This window comes from Ambystoma mexicanum, chromosome 5q, assembly GCF_040938575.1.
Source record: "Ambystoma mexicanum isolate Mex_15411 chromosome 5q, UKY_AmexF1_1, whole genome shotgun sequence".
Taxonomy (NCBI): Eukaryota; Metazoa; Chordata; class Amphibia; order Caudata; family Ambystomatidae; genus Ambystoma; species Ambystoma mexicanum.
In genome coordinates, this window is record NC_090933.1 from 1240238220 (window position 1) to 1240260740 (window position 22521).

At 51.5% G+C, this 22521-nt stretch overlaps 1 protein-coding gene across 2 annotated transcripts in view; it reads right to left on the reverse strand.

Annotated features, from left to right (window-relative positions):
* The window catches only part of TOP1MT (DNA topoisomerase I mitochondrial), a 1647637-nt gene that overhangs the window by 324811 nt on the left and 1300305 nt on the right, over window positions 1–22521 (reverse strand). The window lies entirely within an intron of this gene.

Below are 22521 nucleotides of genomic sequence, written 5' to 3' on the forward strand. Positions count from 1 at the left end.
CTCTATAGTTTTGCTGCTTTACAGTCTTTATATGCAGTTCTTATGTTCCTCTTAGTTCGTATAATGTCTTGCTTCTTTCCTTTTAGGTATGGAAAGTTATTTTGGTGTTGTCATGCCGTTTGAAGATGAGCATGGGCCGGTAGGCGAAAGCGCAGTGTGCGCGATGATGTCCGATGAATAATGCGCAGCGCCGTTTCGCCTTTTGTATTGCTAACCTGTGTCTTTTCTCACCGTGCAGGTTGCGATGTTCCTCGTCGAGCGCCGTAATATTCCAGCAATGATACTGACCAGGAAAGGACTACCCAGGTAAGAATTGTGTGGCTGTCTACATTCGGGAGGAAACGTGAGTAAACGCTTACTAATGCTGTCTTTCTTTCTCCTCTTTCCAGGTTATGGTATTCCAGGATGCATGCGGTGCTGGATGATGGAGTTCGTACCTTCAGATGAGTGGAACTGAAGTCGGCGAGGGATTGAAGACTGGATACTGTTCGAGGTAAGTTTCGTAGTGTTATTTCTCTCTCTGCAGGTCCTTGGTTTCAGGTAAGCTGGCATCTAAGAACTGGACACAGTGAGTGTTACGCTGCCCACAGCAGAATAACGCAAAGCATGTTCTGCTGTTTGGGTGCAGTTTAAATAGTCTCAGGTAAAGTAGTCCAGGTGAAATAGTCCCAGGCCTGCCACACCCAAAAGACTAGACCGCATATCTCAGTTCCTTGTAACTGAGCTATGTGTGTGCCTCCATGTTGGCTGAACACCCCCCCCCCAAAGTTAAATAGTCCCAAGTAAATAGTCCCATTCTAATGTTGGTATTCATGATGGTTATGAGCCTGACTTCAAGAGAGCCTTGGATGCGGTTTTAAGGCCTTTGACCTGGCCCTAACTCGAAGGCTTACTTGCCAGTGAGGGCCAGGTTCAAGGGTCATGACACTGGGAGGAAAAACCCAAGGAATGCGGAGTATTGTCCCATTCCAACCCGAACCGGCGAGGATAGCGGGTCGCCTCAATCGCTGATGGGAGAAGCAACTGAATTTCTCCACATGGACAGAAAAGAACATCCCACTCGCCCGACTCCCCCTCGACTGGAAGTCATAACGAAGTTGGGAGGGGGATTTGTGGGATGTATTGACCCACTCTGCTATACTATGTGGCCTCACTCTGCTATCTATGGTGAGAGAAACAGCAGAATGGCAGCAAAACCCTTGTGCGCGCCAAAACTGCGTTTTTTCAACACACAAAGATGGCTGCACAACATGCCACCCATGGTGCATGTGTGGTGGAACAGAGCACACAATACAGAAAAAGTGCCAGTGGGCTCCATGACAAGGAAACAGAGTGCAGAGGGAGGAGCAGCGCTTTGCAAGTGAAACTCCAAAACTTGCCTGTAAATTACATTTACTTTGCTGCTGAAACTTCAAAATTCCTGTAAATAACACTTTCCAATAGTCAAAATCTTGGTTGGTGCTAAAATTCATTTAATCTAATGAAGCACTGAATTTACAAGGTGCTGAAAGGTTAAGAGCAAAACATTTTCTCTGCAAAACTGGATTGCCTGTGAATGATGATTCCTGTCAAAAATCTGTGTGCAGCCACACTGGGCTACCTGTGAGTGACAGCCCCTGTCAAATGGGTTCTCCTGATTAAACTTTAAAGTTGCCGACAACTAAAGATCTGCCGGATTAGCAAATATAAAGACTGTTGCTGAAAGGAACACTGACTTCACTTGTTTTGATCCCACAGGTTTAAATCTAAGAATGTAATTTTTCAATATCTGATGCAACAAGTTTGTTTTTTATGCTGGATTTCAAATCAAGAAATTAAGAAATTAATTTAGGCTGGCTGGGCCTGCAAAAGGTTGAAAAACTGGTTTCCACCCAAGGGGAGGGCATTCCTCTCAGCAGATGCTCACTGGCACATGATAATTGTGGGGAAGGCCAGACTTTTGTCTGCTCCCAAGGACTGAACAATGGCAGATTCTCTAGGACAGGAAACTGACGTGTCAAAAGGTCGTAAACTAGGCTTGCAGAAGGAAATCCCAAAGGTGGGGGCTGCTCCTTGCCTCCAGAGACAGACAAAAGGCTGACCATTTTACAACTGTATTTATGCTAGAATTGTTAAACTTTGTACACACATTCCTATGGTAAACACGCATATTTGTGGAAATTTGGAGAAAGTTTGGAAATTGCATTCATGGCGAAATGGACAAAATGCTGCAAAAGAGCGAAACAAGGTCTCACAGCTGTGGGATTTTGATGAACAGATAATCCATAAAATATGCTATCCTTGTATGTGATTTTCGTAGAGGTTACAAATGGGTAAATGTATTTAGGCCAAAATTCGATTTTGATACTAGTGGCTAGGGGAGGTTTCTAAGCATTGTAAAAACCAAACCATACACTTCATCTGGCTTTGATCCAATCACTCGGATGCAAAGCGGAGATGAGGCTCTGATCCAATCCCTTAGTTAAGCCGGCCCATACACCCATTTTTGTGATGTCATTGGAAAGGATAAAGAGAGAGCGCTTACAACACGGGACTCTCTCTTCTGATTCCAGCGAAGCACTCTGATCCATCATTCAACATCCAGCCTTTAACATCTTTCCAGATCCAGATGCCAATCACCAGGCCAAGCAGTAGCTGAACCATTTTCAGCTATGCCTCTATCCTCAATTAATCCTCAACTAATCCTTACAACACCGTGGAGCGCTGTGGTGTGGGGAAGCATCCTGAAACTATCTGGCTTACTACCATAATGCTTGCCTGATGAACTTGCAATCCCACTGATCTGAAATATCCAGAAACAAGAAGGGCAGATCCCGTGCAGTTCCAGCGACCGGCCTAGCTGATCCTGTCCCGCGCCCGATATGCTGTCCTTCCTTGATAGACCCGATCCATTGACCAGAATCTTGACGGGCCAAAAATCTTAAATCCCAGTGGATTGTGAGTATTAATAGGACGCCAGAGAACTATTGGATATCTTGCATTATCTTGTCCCACCCTAATCTCTGAACTATCCTGGTGTCGAAATCTTAGTGCTATCGTATTCTTTTTGCTAAACCGTCATTTTTATTTGTGTAACTCTCATCCAAAAATCCCACTTTGGGTGTTTGGACTTTGCCGGGGAAGGCGCTGGGGATCTGTTACTGAAGTCATGAATCAGTCTCAGAGCTTACTTGGTCCTGACCTGGTTGTCTAGTCTGCATGCTCTAGCCTTGAGTAAAAGCATAAGCCACATTTTCTGATTTTGAACTGAAGTTTTGGTCCAAACATTTGTCTATTTCCAAAAAACATCTCTCAATAACTCTATAACTCCCTCAGTTTTAAAGATGGACAACCCGGTGTAGTTGACCCGTTTTAATAAATCGCATAGTAAAAGTTTGCTGCAAAATTACATATTGCAAAGGTTTTACATGTGTGAATTGTCTAAATTTCCCACTTTGCCTTTGAGATTCCAAATGTTTTCTTTTGATTAAATCATTGCTTTTGCTTGCTTGCATCTGTTCAAAGCAGCTCCCTTAGAAATGTATAATAATTTAAGCATTTTGGACACATTTAGTGTTTTTGCTCAGCCAGTTTCAAAGCCAGCCTGACAGTTGAAAATGCAAATCCGTTTTTTTCTTGTGTTTAAAGGGGGAAGGTGGGAGTGATATTCTGTTTGGTCTGTATTATATCCCGAGTACCTGCTCTCTCCTCACATCTCTTTAAAATTGCCTATTGGTGGGTTGAGGGGTGTTGCAGGGGGAACCTCTAACCACAGTGCTATCTGTTCCAAACCAACCCAAACGTATTCTTTTCTGTGCTGCGTTCTTTTTGTGTTCATTACCTGATTCCCAGTGCATTAAATATATTATACATTGTTCTTGTCACCCACTGGGGATTGTTGTTACCTATTAAAAATATATTGTGATTTTAAATTCTAAATAAATAATATTTACTGTTATAAAATAGCCTGATTCCTCGTTTAGTGTGACCGGGGGGGTATTTTGAGAAGGGTGCGATATGAGTGGTACAACCTTCAGAATATTGAACTTATAGACAAAAATAAAATAAGGGTGTCATTTGCGCACTAATTTGCTAGGTGAGACCTGGGTATGTGCCTGATTGAAATCCCTTTACAGCTGGCTGAGAGAAGCAATTCTTACAATATGTAAAGAGGGCGACAGCGGAACCTCTGATATGTTACTTTTCCTTGAAATAGAAATAAAATTAATTTAGCAGAGCCTACCCACTTTACCTTCCAACCCTGAAACAAAACAGATCTGGTACACATCCACCCCATCATAGCGCAATGCTCTGCCACCAGACCCAAGGTGTTTTTCTCTGCTCGAGCCCCCATAGATCAGAACTTCTCAGGAATAACAAGGCAAACCACACTTATCTGATCACTTATGAAGCACAGAATCTACCTCATAGCCATTCCAACAAGTGAGAATTGTAAATAGACCATTCATAATCTAAGAGCAGTAAATGTTTCTCTGTCCCCCTTTCCCTAGCTAGTAACGTCAGCTGCATAACTAAAGTTCAGGAAACGCATCTCAACTACAGTAAATCTGAATACCATCACTATTCCTGTGTACAGACTTTCTTTTAACTTTCCATCAGAGTTCAGACAAAAAGATAAGGTATGAACTGATTTACATTGGCTGCCTTTAGACATGTCTGAAAAAATGACGTTTATATTAGGAGCAGCAGTAGATAACCTTTCCCCACACCATTAGCCAAACGGCTTTCCTGGTAGAGGGATGTTGCCCCTCCTAGAAACATGACTTACATCAACCTATTGTGCTAAGCCAGTTCTAGGAAACGGACACAGACATGATTAAAAAAAGACCTTTATTAGAAAACAAAGAATAACCTTCTCTAGTCCCGATCTCTAGGGAGAAATACCTATGCTATAAAAAAATAACAGAATGCTCGTCAGGATGTTACAACGTAAGTAAATCCTCAGCCCAAAACCTAAACTGACCTATTACTAACCTACTCTGGAAAAAAAGAATCTCAGCAGATGTTTTTCTGAAGGTTACTCCACCCACGGGACTTTAGTGGATGCAGCTTTCTGACAACCCCCTGCCTCCTCCCCACCTAGTGTGCATGAAGTCTCTGAAGACTCTTAAGTAGGGTCTCCTCATGACAACTTTGTCTCAAAGTTCAGAGGAAGGAACAAGTTACTTACCTGTAACTGTTGTTCTCCAGCATGGGTCTGGCATGGATTCACATGCTCATGAATATTCCCCGTCGTCAGGGTGGGAATCCTCGGTAAAGAAAAATCAGTATCAGTTTCGTTTCTGATCTGTCTTTCGTAGTAGTAACCAATCACTGATCTCTGCGTCATACTGACCACAGCCAATGACTGCCATCTCCCTAAGCCCCGCCTCTGGCAGCCATCTTCAGATTTGGTAGCACGTGAAGTGGCAGTATGACCAAGTGAAGAGCCGCAGAGGGGTAGGCGGGAGGGTTCGCATGTGAATCCATTCCAGACCCATGCTGGAGAACAACAGTTACAGGTAAGTAACTTGTTCCTACTCCAGCATGCTCATGAATATAAGAATACATAGCAGTACACACATGCACAACCACGGGGGGTGGCAAAAGGCTCAACATTAAGTAATACAAAAAACTCAACATTAAGCATCTCTTACTTCCTCACCAGGCTCACCTTAAGCGAACAGGTTGCGCAGCACTGCTTGGCTGACCCTGGACTCCTCCCTGGAATCCCGATCGACGCAGTAGAATCTCGTGAAGGTGTGCGTCGACCTCCACGTAGCAGCCCTGCAGATGTCCAGCAGGGGCACACCAGATAGGAACGCCGTAGTAGCAGCGATCGCTCTGGTCGAATGGGCTCTCGGACGGCCTGGCAGCGGTCGGTTAGCCAACCGGTGGCAGTGCATGAAGCAGCCGGAGAGCCATCTGGAAATAGAAGACTTCGAGAGCCTTCCCTTGATTCACAGGTCCAAAGTTCACGAATAGCTGTGATGTCCTCCGAAAACTCTTCATGCGGTCCACGTAGAACTTCAGCGCTCTAGCCACATCCCGCGAGTGCAAAGTCCTCTCGGCCGGCGACGAAGGAGACGGGAAGAAAACAGGTAACACCAGGGGCTCGTTAAGATTGAAGTCCGACGGCACCTTGGGCATAAAGGAGGGGTGCGTCCTAAGCACCACCCTCGAGGCATGGAAAGTCAAGTACGGTGCTTTGCAGGATAGGGCCTGGATCTCTCCCACTCGTCGTGCGGAGGTAATGGCCACCAGGAATGCAGTCTTCCACGACACAAACTTCATCGGTGCGGAGTGCATCGGCTCGAATGGGGGCCCCATGAGCCTGGTCAGCACCACGTTAAGTTCCCACGCCGGGGCCGGGGCCTTCACCGGCGGGAACGACCGGAACAGTCCTTTCATAAACTCTTTTACCAGTCGATGGGACCACAGGGACGTCCGTCCTGTGGTTCTGGTATATCTGGAGATCGCCGCCAGATGAATCTTAATGGAGGCATGGGCTAGCCCAGCCTTTGCCAGCGATAGCAGGTATGGCAGCACTTGAGGGGCCGTAATCCGTAGGGGGTTGATCTTCTGTGCCCGGCACCAGATAGAGAACCTCTTCCACTTGTGACCGTAGCATTTGAGAGTCGAGGACGCCCTGGCCTTTGCAAGAACCTCTCTGCAGTCGGCCGGTATATCGTACCCTCCAAACTCTAGCGCTGCAGGAGCCAAGCCTGCAGGTTCAGCGACGCCGGGTCGTGGTGGAAGATGGCGCCTCCTTCTCCGGAGAGAAGATCGGCATCCGCCGACAGCTTGATGGGAGGGGACGTTGACAAGTCCAGAAGGTCCGGGGACCAGATCTGCCTCGGCCACGCCGGTGCGACGAGGATCATCCTGCACCGGGACCTCTTGAGCTGGTGGTTGAGTCGAAGCAGCAACGGAGGGAACGCATACAGGTATAGGCCGTCCCAGGGGAACGAGAACGCATCGCCCATGCTTCTCGGCTGGGGAAACCTGTTGGCGAACCTCTGACACTTCGAGTTCGTCGCTGTTGCGAACAGGTCGATTTGGGGTTTGCCCCATCGTCGGAAGAGTTGATCCACCTGATCCTGGTGCAGTTCCCACTCGTGACACACGCGCAGCTCCCTGCTGAGCGAGTCGGCGATGGTGTTTCTTTCTCCTGCCAGGTGGAAGGGAACCAGGAACATCCCCTGGGCGACCGCCCAGTGCCACAGATCCTGAGCCTCCTTGGATAGAGCTGGGGATCTGGTGCCTCCCTGCTTCCGTATGTAAAACATTGTCGTGGTGTTATCCGTGAAGATCCGCACCACCTTGCCCTTGAGCGACGGGAGGAACGATTTGAGAGCCCAGAACACGGCTCGGAGTTCCAGGATGTTGATGTGCAGGAGCCTCTCCTCCGGGATCCAGAGGCCTCTTGCGTGGAGATCTCCGGTGTGGGCGCCCCAACCTTCCAGGGAGGCGTCCGTCGTCACCGTCTCCTGGTATGCCGGCGTCTGAAAGTCCTTGCCCGCCGTGAGGTGCGCTCGAACGCCCCACCACTGAATCGCCCGCCGGAACACCTCGTTGAGGGGGACCCTGTCTTCGAAGGTGCCCGTCGCCTGCATCCAACGGGCGTCGAGAAATTCTTGAAGAGGGCGCATCCGTAGTCTGCAGAGGCGCACCAGGTAGATGCAAGAGGACATCATCCCCAGGAGGGACTTAATGGACCTCACCCTGGCCACGTCCGAGGCTAGCAGGCGCTGCACTTTGCCCAGAATGGTCTTCGTCCGTTCTTCCGACAGTGCCTCCAGGCGCCTCACTGTATCTAGCTTCGCTCCCAGAAACAGGGCCACCTGCGACGGCACCAGGTGGGACTTTGGGTAATTTATGGCGAATCCCAGGTCTGTGAGTAGCTGGACGGTCCTCGCAGTGTGTTCGACGGCGAGTTCCCTCGTCCTTGAGCGGATGAGCCAGTCGTCCAGGTAGGGGTAGACGTGAATCCCCTGCAGGTGCTAGGCACTTGGTAAAGACCCTGGGGGCCGACTTCAATCCGAACGGCAGTGCTCTGAATTGGTAGTGGCGTCCCTGGACAACGAACCTGAGGAACTTTCGGTGACTTTTGAGGATGGGAACGTGGAAGTATGCATCCTCCAGGTCCAACGACGATAGAAAGTCGCCTTCCTCCAGCTGTCCCAGCACGTGCTGGAGGGTGACCATCCTGAACTTTTGTGACCTGATGTATTTGTTCAAACGACGAAGGTCCAGGCTGGGGCGCCAGCCGCCCGTCTTCTTCCTGACGAAGAAGTACCTTGAGTACACCCCGGAGCCTCTTCGGGACGAGCTCGATGGCGCCTTTCCTGAGCATCGCCCGTACTTCCAACAGCAGTTGCGGGACGCGATTTTCCTTCCTGGCCACAGGTGGAACGTGAGGGCACTTCTTCAGGAATTCGATAGAATGTCCTCTTGCCAGGGTATCCAGCACCCAACGGTCGGTGGAGATGGACTTCCACACGCTGACTAAATTAGTCAGCCGGCCTCCCACCGGGGTGCTTCGGTGGGGGCCCAAGGCCACGGCCGGTTCAGTCCTGCTTGGAGGTGGTGGCCTTGCCGCCCTGGCCACCTTGCCGACAGCGGCGAGGCGCTCCCTGCTTGCCGCGACCCCTGTAGGCCTCCTGAGACGAGGAGCGTGCCGCCTGGCGGTAGGCCGACGAGGCACCGCTGGATCCCTTGGAGGCCCCCTGTCTGCCTCCGGAGCTCCGAAAGGGCCGTCGTTGCTGAAGGGCTCGGGCCATCTCCGTCTTTATGGCTTGGAGGGATTCGTCCACCGCCTTCCCGAACAAGTTGCTGCCGTCGAACGGCATGTCCAACACCCTGGTCTGGACGTCCAGACGGAAGTCGGTCGCCCGGAGCCAACCCCATCGTCGTAGGCAAACTACGTTGCCCAGCTGGCGGAACCCGGTATCGGCAATATCGGTTGCCACCGTTATGGCGTGGTCCGACGCCACCTCGCCTTCTTGAAGTATTTCCAGGGCCTCGGACCTCTTGTGGTCCGGTAGGAAGTCCAATATGGGGGCCAGCTTAAACCAGAGCTCCCTGTCGTAACGGGCCACGATCGCCAGGGCGTTGCCCGCTTTGATCGTCGTCGCCGCCGACGAAATGACCCCGTCGCCCCATGGCGTCCAACTTCCTACCCTCGCCGTCCGGAGGGGAATCCGACTTTGAGGCTCCTGACCCCGCCGCTTTCTTCTTCGCTGCCGCCGAGACGACCGAGTCTGGCGTTGGCTGGGCCCTGAGGCACAGGGGAGCGGTCTCGGGGACCCGGTACTTCTTCTCGTACCGGTCCCGTTTGGCTGGTGCCGTGGAGGGGTTCTTGAGTACCGACAGGCCCTCCCTCCCAGATGTCATCGATTAGAGGCACCGCGATGACAGTCTTCCTCTTGGCCTCCCGGCGCTGATAGAGGAAACCTTCCTTTTTCTGCTCCTCCGGGCAGAGCTGGAACAATTCGGATGCCCTGGCGATCATGGCGTGGAATGAGCCAATCTCGTCGGGCGGAGAGGCCCGGGCGACGGGAGACCCGTTCCGTCGTCGTCGAGCCCACCACACCGTCATCTCCCAACTCGTGGGAGGATGAGGAGGGAACTGTAGGCCTTACGGGGGCGAGTGGAGGAGAGGGTTGGGTCATCCGTCGTTTGTTCTGAGGACTTCCCGACGGGCCAGGTTGCAGATCCTCCGGCCTGGGCCGTGGTAATCTCGTCCTTATCTCAGAGCATAAGGACTGGATCGCAGACAAAATGGCCGCCGAGCTATCCTGAGGCCTAGGTTCCGGCTGCGCCGGAAGTGAAGGCTGCTCTTCCTCGCCATCGTCGCCTTCCTCGGTTATCTCCCGAGAATCTTCCTTATGGGATCGAACCTTCTCGAATTGGACTTCGAGATTCCTCACAGCCTCAGTCAGTTCCTCCTCCGAGGCTGACTCCGAGCTCGAGGAGGCTACCGTGCCCCCCCTCGCTTCTTCCATAATCATGGTGGCCATGACGATTGGCTGAAAAGAGGATTCCCTCCTTGGCGGCAGGGAAACTCTAGTCCCGGAGGCAGTCTCCGCTGGCGGGGTCTCTGCCGGCTTGGCCAGAGTCGCCGCGATCGCCTCGATAGAGGCCTTTGCCTGCTGGGTAGGGGCCTTCACCACCTTAGGTGCGTCCCGGGCCTTCTCCTTAGGGGGAGGGGCGATGCCTCGCTCCCCCTCTCCCGAGATCGGACGGGGCTTCTCCCGAAGCTTACCCGGGGTCTCGGACTTCCTCTTCCCCGAACCGGAGCGCTGGCTCGTGGTTGATTGTGCTGGGGAAGGTGCGCCCTGCCTGGCGACCGAAGAGCCCGACCTTTCGGCGCTCCCGGAGCCAGCGGACTCGCAACGCTTGGCCTGGTGTTGGGCCCCTGTCGCCGGGGCGCACGCACAGGACTTAGAAGCCCGCTCGGACCCTTTCTTCTTCTCACCCGTTGAGCCCTTCCCCAACCAGCTGGCGAGACGGGATGGACGGTCCCTCATGGTCCGCTCCGACAAGTTCTTGCAGAACTGGCAGTCCTTCTCTACATGAGTCTTGTCCCCATAAAGACAGTAGAGTCATCGCGAATGTTCGTCCTCCTTAAACACATTCTGCAGCCCTCATCCAGGGCAGCTGCGAAACAGCTTGGGTCCGGGTGATGGGCCATCTCGAAGTAGGCCGCAAATCTTCTGGAATCCTCCAAAAGGTTGATTTGATGAAATATTCACCCTTGAGGGGCGTAGGAAAATCCTGCAACGGGTACCCGTTAACGGGAGTAGAAACGGTGGAGCTTGAGGCTCGATTAACCGAAAAATGTGAAAATTCACCTGAAAAAGCGTGAAAACGCAGCAAAAGCTCGAGAACTAAGCACGAGGACTCCCAACACTTGAACGTGCAGTAAAAATCTGAAGATGGCTGCCAGAGGCGGGGCTTAGGGAGATGGCAGTCATTGGCTGTGGTCAGTATGACGCAGAGATCAGTGATTGGTTACTACTACGAAAGACAGATCAGAAACGAAACTGATACTGATTTTTCTTTACCGAGGATTCCCAGCCCGACGACGGGGAATATTCATGAGCATGTGAATCTATGCCAGACCTCATGCTGGAGAAAGTGTATTTCCAAATAAAGAAAATTCAATAAACAAGTTGACAAACTGGCTTGCTGCATGCTCCAAAAGGCAATACCGGCTCTCTGTCCTCACCAAGAAGAGAGCTGACATTCAAGCCTGATTCTCTGCGGCATCTAACAACTCAGCTGAACTCTAAAATCTGCAAGGAACTGGCCAATCCTGCCGCAGTCTCCAACTCTACCGTCCCTTCCCAGGCCCTCTGCACGGCACTGGCTTCTTACTTCATATCTCTGAAACTCAGGACATCCTGTCCTCTCTTTCCTCGTCTCCCCTTCCTCCCTCTACTCCCTGCTCTTCTGCCTCCCCCCGACAATGTTTCTAGACAAGTCCGATCTATGAAACTCTTGTCAAAACAGGTTCATCCCTGTTCCTCCAAAACCATCAAGGACCACATTGACTCCCTGGCTCCTGCTCTGGCCAACTTCTGCAACCACGCCTTTACCACTGGAGTCTTCCCTTCCCCCCCCCTGAAGCACTCCTTTGTGTACCCTCTTCTTAAGAAACCCTCTGCCGACCCATTCTTCCCGGCTAACTATCGACCAATCTCCATCACTCCCTTCCTGGGCAATCTCTTGGAAAAGCTGGCCATCTCCCAGCTGAATCTTCACACTGAATCTGTTGGTTGTCTCCATGATCATCAGTCGGGCTTCAGATCTGCCAGAAGCACGGAAACTGCTCTCCTGAACATCCGTGAAGACCTGCTCTCCAACCTGGATTCCGATACCCCTTGTGTCCTCATCCTACTTGATCTCTCTTCTGCCTTGGACACGGTCAACCATGCCATCCTGCTCAACTGTCTCCATGATAACCTGGGTATCACCGGTCAGGCCCTGGCGTGGCCGACTTCTTTCCTCTCTGATCGAACCTCCCAGATCCAACTTGGGTCCTTCCTCTCCTCCATCTCTATCTATACCTGTGGTGTTCCCCAGGGGTCTTACCTCTCTGCCTGGCTTTTCAACCTATACCTGGCACTTCTTGCCCACCGCATTGCTGCGCTCTGCCCCAACTTCCAGTGCAATGCGGATGACACTCAGCTCATTTTCAGGCGACCCCCAGCCACCTTTTCTCCCTCTCTCAACTCCGACTGCCTGTCCGCCATCCAGGAGTGGTGTGCCGCCAATGATCTCTGCCTTAATGCCTTTTAGACTGAGATTCTCCTCATTGGAACACCTGCTCCCTCCTTTCCAGTCACTCTATGGCCGGCCTCCCTTCGCCCTCTTCCTGCTCCCATCTGTGAGGCTAAAAACTTTGGGGTCATCTTCGACTCCAGACTCCTTCTCTCCTCACATCTCTGACGTCTGTAAGAAGTCACACTATCAGCTGCACCCCCTCGGAGGTATTCTTTGTTTCCTCTTCTACCCCCATAAACCCACGGTCACCAGAGCTCTAGTTCTCTCTGGGCTGGACTATTGCAACAGCCTCTTCCTAAATCTGCCTGCTTCTACTCTCCGTCCCCTGCAACTGAACCAGAACAGGACTGCAAGACTTGTCCTTGGCCTCAAGCCCAGGGATCGTATCTCTCCAGGACTGAAATTTCTGCATTGGCTCCCAGTGACTGCGAGGATTAAGTTCAAAACCCTCTGCATTGTCCACAAGGCCTTCTGGGGCCTGGGACCTCAATACCTTCAGCTTGCTCTTCCAAAATATCTTCCTTCTCGAGCTCTTCGCTCATCCGCCTCCAACTCCCTTAGGGTCAGTCGCTTCTCAAAGCAACGTGTTGGAGGTAGATCCCTTTTCTTGGCTGGGGCCTCCCTCTGGAAGAGCCTTCCTGCATCTCGGAAACTTGACTCATCTCCGGTTCCGGAAGCACCTCAAAACCTTTCTATTTGCGTCTGCTTTTTCTCCTCCTCTCCCCTGCTGACTTCCTGGCCGATACTGAAACTGCACTGGTTAACTGGCCGCCCCCTGTTCTTGGGCCCAGGTCTCCCCCCGCCAGTAGCACACCTGCACTGCCTTCATGGCAACCCCTGCACTTAGGGACTGTTTCTGTATCCCTACAGTTCCACCACCAGCACTTGACACCGGATGTCTGCACTACCCTTGCACTTGCCACCAGCTGGCCTTAAGTTACTTACTGCAGATTATTCATATCACATGTACTGCACTTTCCCCCTCCCCTTTCCCATGCACTTGCGCAATCTGAATGATAACTGGCATAGTAGGATCGTTGTCTGTCTTCCCTCTGTTCCCACTCCCTTGCCGTGTCACGCCTTGAAACACTTGTGTATAGGCGCGTTATAAATGCCACATCATATAAGTTTATTCAATAGGGCCTCTGCCAGCTACCTGCATTTATCCATTCTCTGGGGATATTGGAGCATGTCGTTTAGATCTTGCAAAGACAGCTTCGAAGAAGGCTGATCTCTGAGGTTTCCTGCTAGTTCTGGAAATCCGGCCTCTGGAAGGTGGTGGGCTTTTCCAGCACCACTGAAGTTAGCCCCACTTAGGATAGGGGCATCTCTCGCTCCAAGTTCTTGGTTAACCCCTCGTGGGCAATGGTAATCTGTGATCCTTGCCGTGTCTCTGTTTAGTTCTTGCTTGTGGTATGCTTCACTATTTGTCCTCGGGTTCTTTGTGGGCTCATTCGGCAGTGTTTGTGGTGGCTTTTGGTAGTTGACGGTGTCTCTTGGCCCTTCAGCTCCATCGTTGGTCCCCCACAGACTATAGGTCTTCCGGACCCTAGTGTTTTCTTGACTAGCCTCTCGCAAACTGTGGGCATCGGTGGTGGTTCGTCTGTTGTGGACTATAGGTGTCCCTCGTCTCTTCGGTTCCTTGTTTCATCCATCTCAGGCTGTGGGCTCCTCTTGCCCAGCCAGATTCGTAACTCGCCCCTTGTGGGCAATGGGGTCTTCTTGCCCAGCCTGATTCTTTACATGTCCAACACAGGCTGTGGGCGTGTTTAGCCCCTGCTGTTCCTCAGTTGTCCCTTCTTGGGCCATGGGTTCCTATGGAGCAGGAAGTTCTTTGGTTCGCCAGCTTAGCTTTCATGCGTGGCAATTGGCAGCCTCTTCATTTCCAGACGGCGTTTTCATTGTCTGGCAAGAACTCAGATTTGTATTTATTTATTGTGCATTTGTATGGCACTTATACAGCAAGTAAATTGTGTTTCAAAGCACCCACAAGGTAACAGGGAGGGAACATGGGAATTAAATGCAAATATAACAATGAAAGATAGAGGCGGTCCTACTAGGCCTTGTGAGCCTTCAGAACGTGCAAGTCTTCTGAACAGGATGATATAGGGCCCGGTCATACATTTCTAGGAAAGCGTCTGAGACTGCTGCTCTCAAGTTGAGTAGCTGATGCATTCCAAGCTTCTCTGCCTAACTACATCATGCAACTTCCCTTGTAGGGAAGGACTTGTAATGCGGAGAGCAGGCGCCTCAGTCTCACCTAGGAGACAATAAGGGAGCTAACTATAGGGTACCTGCGTGTAAACAAGATGTCTGGTCCCAGAGTCAGCTATTTCAAATCCCATCTGAATTTGTTCATTTTCGTTTTCGGAGCAAAATAAGTGTCTATAATGATATCTAGGAGTCCTGAAGCCAATAGGATTATTAGACGGGGCAGCTCAGTTGCTTGCAGGTCTTGAATATCAATGGCGGGTGTGAGGCAGCAATAGAAATACCCAATTCCACAGCAGCTCTCTTTGAAATGTCAGAGATCAATGTTTAACGATGGCTAATGTCTCCACTTGCCTCACAGGTATCAAAAACTGGATGCACACCCACTTTCATCACTTAAACTCATCCAAAACTCAGCTTCTTTTCATTCCTATCTCCACCGCCCTGCCCTCCCCGCTGGTATCTTTTTCCCCACCTGCTTTCCAGCCACAGGTGATTACCTGTCATAGATATGGAATACGTCGTCGGACCATCCCATCGAAAGAACGTTACCAGGTAAGAAAGTAACTTGTTCTTAAAGGGGATTGAGTCCTCCGACGTATTCCATATCTATGACAGACTCCCAAAGCAGTACCAGAGCAAGGAGGAGGGAAAGAATTTATAATCAAAATTTAAAATTGCCAATCAAATAGAGCAAAGGACCGCCTTGCCAAAGGCCAGATCCTGTCCTCGGATGGAATCGAGGGAATAGTGACGTACAAATGTATGTACTGAAGCCCAGGTGGCTGCATCACAGATGTTGCGAATAGGAACACCCCTCTGCAGGGCAGTAGATGCAGCCATACCCCTGGTAGAATGGGCCCGCAAGCCAGCCGGTGGGTCTTTACCTGCCAAGCGGTAACACTCCGAGATGGCCAAAATAATCCAGCGAGACAGTCTGTTTCGTCACAGCTTGTCCCAAATGCTTTCCAGCGTAATCAATAAAGAGTTGATCGTCCACTCTGACCCGGGACATGCGTGAAACATAAAAGCTTGAAGCTCTCCTAGGATCAAGCCTATGGAGCCTCTCCTCTTCCTTACCAGGATGTGGAGGAGGATAGAACGCCGGAAGAACAACCTTCTGGCTCAAATGAAATTCCGAAACCACCTTCGGAGGAAAAGAAGGACGAACTCTAAGGACAACCCTGTCCTTGTGAAATACAGTGAAGGGTGGCTTAACTGAAAGAGCCTGTAACTAACTCACTCTGCGAGCGGAAGTAACCGCAACTAAAAACACAGTTTTCAGAGTTAACAGCCTCAAAGGGCAAGAATGTAAAGGCTCAAACGGAGCACCCATAAGAAACTTAAGAACAAGGTTTAAATCCCAACCGGGCACCAGGAAAGGTGACGGAGCGAACACATTAGTGAGCCCTTTCAGAAACTGTGAAATTAAAGGGATTTTAAAGAAGAACACTTCAGACGAGCGCTTAAAGGTGGACAGCGCCGCCAGGTAACCTTTAATGGTACCCACTTGCAAGCCCCTGTGGGCCAAAGAAAGTAAAAAGGACAGAACCATGGGGATGTCACATGCAAAAGGATCCACATTCTGCACTCTGCACCAGTCGCAGAACTTACGGCAACGGTACAGAGACTGTTGCTGGCCGTCGGGCCGAGAGCAACACCTCCATCACGTCTTCAGGGAGGTCCCAATCCTTACACCTCAACCTTTCAGAAGCCAAGCGTGAAGGTTGAGGGATCTGACCTCTGGATGGAGAACCTGACCCCCCTCCCGTGAGAGCAGATCGTCTCGGTAGGGAAGACGACGTGGAGGACAGATGGACAAGTCGAAAAGGTCCGGGTACCACGCCCTCCGAGCCCACGCCGGAGCAATGAGGATCATCCGGGAACCGAACTTCCGTAACCTCCGCAGCACTTGCGGGATGACGGGGACTGGAGGAAACGCGTACAACAGTGGGAATGACCACTCCACCACAAACGCGTCTCCTAAGGCTCCTTTTGGAGGAAATTCCCGCAAGCAGAACCTCTCGCACTTCCGGTTGACACTGGAGGCGAAGAGATCCACTTGAGGGGTCCCCCAAAGGGCGAAGATCTCCAGGAGAATCTCCTGAGCCAACTCCCACTCGTGAGAGATCGTGCTCTGCCTGCTCAGAGCGTCCGCCGTCACGTTTTCGTCTCCGGCCAGATGAACTGCCGAGATCGAAACTTCCTGCTGGATGGCCCAGAACTCGAGCTGCATCGCCTCCCTGCACAGAGGAAATGACCCTGCCCCCCCCCCTTTTTGTTGAGGTAGTGCATGGCCACCGCGTTGTCCGTCAGGATCAGGACATTCTTTCCTCGCGCAGTCGGCAGAAAAGCCTTCAGGGCTAGCCTGACGGCCCTCAGCTCCAACAGATTGATATGGAGTCTGGACTCCGACGGAGACCAACGACCGCTGACTGTCAGCTTGTTGGCATGAGCTCCCCATCCGGTGAGGGATGCATCCGTCACGATCGTCACCTCCGGCCAGGGAAGCCAAAACGGAGCCCCCTTCATCAAGTTGCCTTCGACGGTCCACCACAGAAGGTCCTGGGCGACTGAGGGCAGCACCTGAACCGGGTCCGACATCCTGCCGGAGGACTGCAACCATTGCATCTTGAGTGCCCACTGCAAAGATCTCATCCGCAGGCGAGCCTCTGGCACCAGAAGAATGCAGGATGCCATGAGGCCGAGCAACCTCAAGAACTCTAACGCTGGGAGCGTCTGGGCATGCTGAAACGTGTGTACCATCTGCTGAATGTGAAGAGCCCTCACCTGGGGAGGAAAACACTGCCCCAGGAAGTGTCGAGCACTGCTCCGATGTACTGGAGCCGCTGTGTTGGCGTCAAATGGGACTTCTTTAAATTGAGAGAGAAGCCCAGCCTGTGAAGGGAGTGGCAGGTGACGGACAGATGATCCAGGACTTGCTCGGGAGAGCTCCCCCTGATCAACCAATCGTCCAGGTAGGGGTAGACGTGAATCCCCCCTTTCCTGAGATGCGCTGCCACCACCACCATGAGCTTGGTGAAAACCCTCGGGCGGAGGTCAATCCGAACGGCAGGACCCGAAACTGAAAGTGCGAGTCGCCAACCGCGAACCTCAGGTACTTTTTGTGCTTGGGATGGATCGGCACATGGAAGTAAGCATCCTTGAGGTCGAGAGACACCAACCAGTCCTGAAACTGAAGGGCCTGGAGGACTTGAGAGTAACCATCTTGAACTTGTCCTTCCTGAGGAGTTTGTTCAAACCGCGCAAGTCCATGATGGGTCTCAAACCCAGTCTTTCTTCGAAATCAAAAAATAAGGGGAATACCATCCCTTGTTCCTCTCCGCTACAGGCACCAGTTCTATGGCGCCTTTCTCCAGCAGGGCTTAAATTTCCTGCGCAAGGAGCGGATCCGGACTCTTCAAAGAGGTTCCCTGGTCGATTGTCGTGAGGCCTCTGCCGAAAGGGAAGACAGTAGCCGTGGGTTATGATCTCCAGAACCCACACATCTGAAGTAATGGCACGCCACTCTACAAGATGCTGCGCCAGCCTTCCCCCAACCGGCGAACCATGGGACATGGCCTCATGACTGAGTGGTAGCGGCTGCGGCGTTACCTGAGGGCAAAGAGGCAACTGCCCGAGCGGCCTTGGCACCACGGGTACCCTGTCGTCCACCTCTGGTACCCTGCGTTGGCCTCTTCGACTGCTAGCTCCTCTCACTTTACTGAATGAGTAGTAGCGAAAGGAACCACCCCTCCCATTGCTGTCCCCTAGGACGAAAAGGCGGAGGTTGGCGAACTGCAGTGCCCAACGACTTCGCTGCAGCTTTGGAGGTCCGCAACCTCTCAAGGCTCTCGTCAGCCTTGCTGCCAAAAAGGTGTTCACCGTCAAAGGGCATGTTGAGGAGCCGGGATTGCACATCAGGAGCAAACCCCGACTTCCGCAACCACGCAAACCTGCGTATCACGGTGCTCGCTACCATGGACCTGCTGACGCATTCAGCCATGTCCAAACCCGACTGAACAGACTCACACATGGCATCCTTACCATCCTGGACCATAGCAAGGAAACCATCCCGTTCATCCCCTTCGGGAATATGTTCAGCCGCTAACGCAACACAGTTCCACAGAGTGTGTGAGAAACGAGACAAGGCACATATGGAGTTGGCCGCCTGAAGCGCCATACCACCCGAAGAAAACACTTTCTTCGCCCAGCCATCAAAACGTTTGTCGTCCCTATCAGGAGGGATGGTAGGGTACGACGCCTGCTTTGTCGGGGCCGTGGCCGCCTGCACCACCAAACTCTCCGGAGTGGAGTGCCTGGTCAAGTAGCAGGGGTCCCTACTGGCTGGACGGTATTTTCGCGACAAGGACCTGCCCACCGCCGGGAGACTCTCCGGAACAGTCCAAGCCGCCGCCACCCTTCTCTGTAGAGCAATATGAAAGGGCAGTACCGGGTCAGTTGGGGGACCAACATCAAGGATGTCCGTGAGATCATCCTGCACAAACTCCCCTGGGGGATCAGACCATCCCAAGTACTCGGAGACCCTAGCCATAAGGCACCGGTACAAGGAATCGGCATGAGAGCCAGGCTCAGGCCTACAAAACTTCACCTCCGGAGAGGTGTCCAGTCCACTGGCATCATGCAGTGACTGCCTCAAATCGTCAAATTGGCTATGGCCCGAGACCATCTCATCTGGAACCTGACTAGGAACCAGGCCATCAGAATCCTCATCCACCTCCGAAATATATTCCAGGTGGTGAAAAGAAGGCACCCGAGAGTGCTTGCTCTTAACCAGAGCCTTTCTAGGGGGTTCCCCCGTGCCACCGGGTACCTCCGACACCCCGGCCTCGAAAGGCGTCGAGTGAATCGGCGCCGAGAGAACAGGCATCGGTGCCGGGAGGATCAACGTCGACATTGAGTAAATCGGCGTTGACGTCAGATGCAGCGCCGCCAGCATCGACGGCGTCGACACAGTCCTCAAAGCCGGAGCTCCGAGCGTGTCCTTCAACGACCTGAGCGTCGACGGCTTCGACGACTTCCTCAGAGCCGGAGCCTCGAGAAAGCCCGTCGACGCCTCAGGCGTCGATGTCTTCCCCGAAGACATCACAGGTGCACATGGTCTCGAACGCGTCGAGGACCGGGACCTGGAGCGGCTACGGTGAGAACGAGTCCCCTTGTCCGAACGGGACCTCTCCCGTGACTCATGCCGACCACTCTTGCGAGCGGTGTCTCTCGACCTCTCACGGCCGACCCCACTCAGGGGCGCGGACGGTTTAGTACCCTGCGACTCGAGAATCGCCAGCATTTTCTTCCCGAAGGAAGCCCATTCCTCCGGCGTCGCACGGCTGGTGGGGTAAGCGACGTGCCGAGCAGAGTCCTCAGAAGAGGACCTGGAAGACGACTGCTGTCGGCGCTTCCGAGAATGCCTCGAAGAGGCCGAGGAGTGGCGAGACCAACTCCTAGAAGGAGACCCACGAGACTTCCGACGACGACGCGGAGAGTCACCTCTCGAATCATCCGTCGAAAGCCCCGCAGACTTCGACTTCCGGGGCATGGACACCCGACCTACCGACAACAACTTCTTACGTTCCCGTAAGGCTTTGGACGTGAGCGACTGGCAGTCGATAGTCATCCGTGTCGTGGGCCTCCCTGAGGCACCAGAGGCAGGCGTCGTGCGAGTCCGTCACCGACATCTTGGACCCACACTCCCCGGACTTCTTGAAGCCCGAACGCGGGGTCGAAGACGAAGTAGAAGACTTCTTACGAAGGATTTTCTCACAAAAACGAACAGGTTCGAAGAACCGAGAAGAACAGAACTCCAAAGAGTCGAGGCGTAACCGAGATTCACTAAACACGTTTGCGGAAAAAACGGAACTGAGGCTACGGGCGTTGTGCGTCCTACTTATCACGTCGGAGGAGGTCCTCAACGACGGCGCATCGACGTCATCAACGCAGAAAAAAGTTTCTGAATCAGCACAGCTGTGGTGATTACCTGTCATAGATATGGAATACGTCGGAGGACCCAATCCCCTCGAAAGTCATTTACTATCATCATTACTCAATGATTGATCTTTGTCAGTCTATTCATTATCATACCACAAGTTTGTTGTACCACTTTTTAGTACTGTTTAGCGCTTTGGAGAAAGCGATCTACAAATTCAAGAAAATGCAAAACTGTAAATGCAAACAATGAGGTTGTCTGTGGAGACATTTGTTGGGGTAAGGAATTCAGTGAATTTGGGTTGTACGTTCCCTAGTCTGACTGGGAGTGAGTGTTTAGAGAGCCATCCTTGGGAGATATCCTCATGGGGCTCTGCAAGGCAGTGTTCTACTTCTTGGAGGAGTGATGCCCCATGGAATAGGCTTTCGCTTCCATCTCAGAGTTCTGAGCATTTATATGTGATTAGCCGATCGCTCTAGACTTTGTGCTCTCAGAGCTGGCATATTTGGAGGCAGAGAAGGCCTGTTGAGCATTATCTGCTTTCCTCTAATCTATAACTTCTAGAAAATGTTCCTCTGGCTCTGCTGTGAACAGATCCACAACAAGCCATTCATCGACATTCAGCATATCACGACTAGGCTCTCTACGTCTAGTTCCTTGATGCCAGTTGGTGGTGGTACAGACAGCAGTTCTTTAGCTGAGGCTTTAATGGATGGCATTCCTGGTAATTGTAAAGGCCTTAATCCCAAGGAAGAGTTAAGACAACCTTCCCTCAGAAGATGCAGTTGGTGTTCTAAGCCTAATTCGCTCCCTGTCTTTAAGCCATCTACACTGCATTTTGTGTAAAAGTTTACACTTCTCTGCAATTGGTCTACTTTACAGGAATGTTAGCCACTGTAGCTAGTGCATCTGTTGTGACAAGGCCTGAAAACTGGCCTTGTCAAAAGGGGCCCGAAACCCCTCATCTGAGGGTCAGAGGTCTAACGAGGAGAAATGCAGAGCCAGTCCTACCTATGAGGTGGACGGTAGCAGTTGAGAGGGCCCCAATTCCGGTCCCCTCTTTTTGTGCCAATATGCCTGGTTCGAGACCAGCAATTGCTTATGCCAAGCCTCAAACAGTTGCTCGCCAGTCTTCTCTTATCTATTTTAAGAAGCTGACGTGTGAGAAAATTGACCAAAATGCATAAAAACAACCTGTCAACCACCAGCTTGGTTGGCCAGAGAGAGAAAGGATGAACAAGTCCCCAGACACACCATCAGATGACTGACGGGGAGAGAGAAACCCTACTTCCCAATGCACTGACGTGGAAAACTGTCACGGGATACAAATATTTGCCAGATTCAGGATGCAGCAAACATACGTAGAGAGATTGGGCGGTGCCTAGTTCTCTTCTTATGAGTTTTCGCTACACAAATATCTCGGGTGGGAAAGTCAGGGCCAGATTGGCCAGGGAAGGAAGGAAGGGAGTACAAGGTGAATGGGGTTCTAGTGAAAGTGGTTTTGCAGTATGAGTGTGCATGATTGTGTGGCGAGTGGAAAGACAGAGCGATTGTGAAGCAAAACTGCCTGCATGAAAGGAGGGTGCTTGATTAGGGGTTCGAAGGGAGGAAAAGTGGTTTGGATAGAGAAGTAGTTTGGAGGGAAGAGGGGTGTAGAATATCCTCCATACCACTCTTCCCTCCTCCACGCCACTCTTTTCTTCCTCTAAATGCTGTTGTGTCTGCAATATACACCTCTACAGATGGAAGATTACAAGGACTGTTAAATAAGGTTAAAAAAAAAAGGCGTCAAGACTAATTTAAACAACTTAATAAAAGCTTTAAAGCTTAAGTTGCAAGAAGGCACAGGTCCGAAAATAGACCGGAGATCCAAATGCCAGTTGGGTGCGTGATAGGAGGCCGCAGACGCCCGACACTGTAAAGGTGACTATTGCTTTATTTTACTTTTAACATGTCCATCTTTCATATGGTTTTCCTTTTCCTTTGGTATAATGCCTGCAAATATTGAGTATGGCCGAGTTAATGCAGAACTGATGTGCAGTTGCCCGTTTGCTAATGTTGCACGTTTGTGAATGTTAAAAATTACCAACGATTAC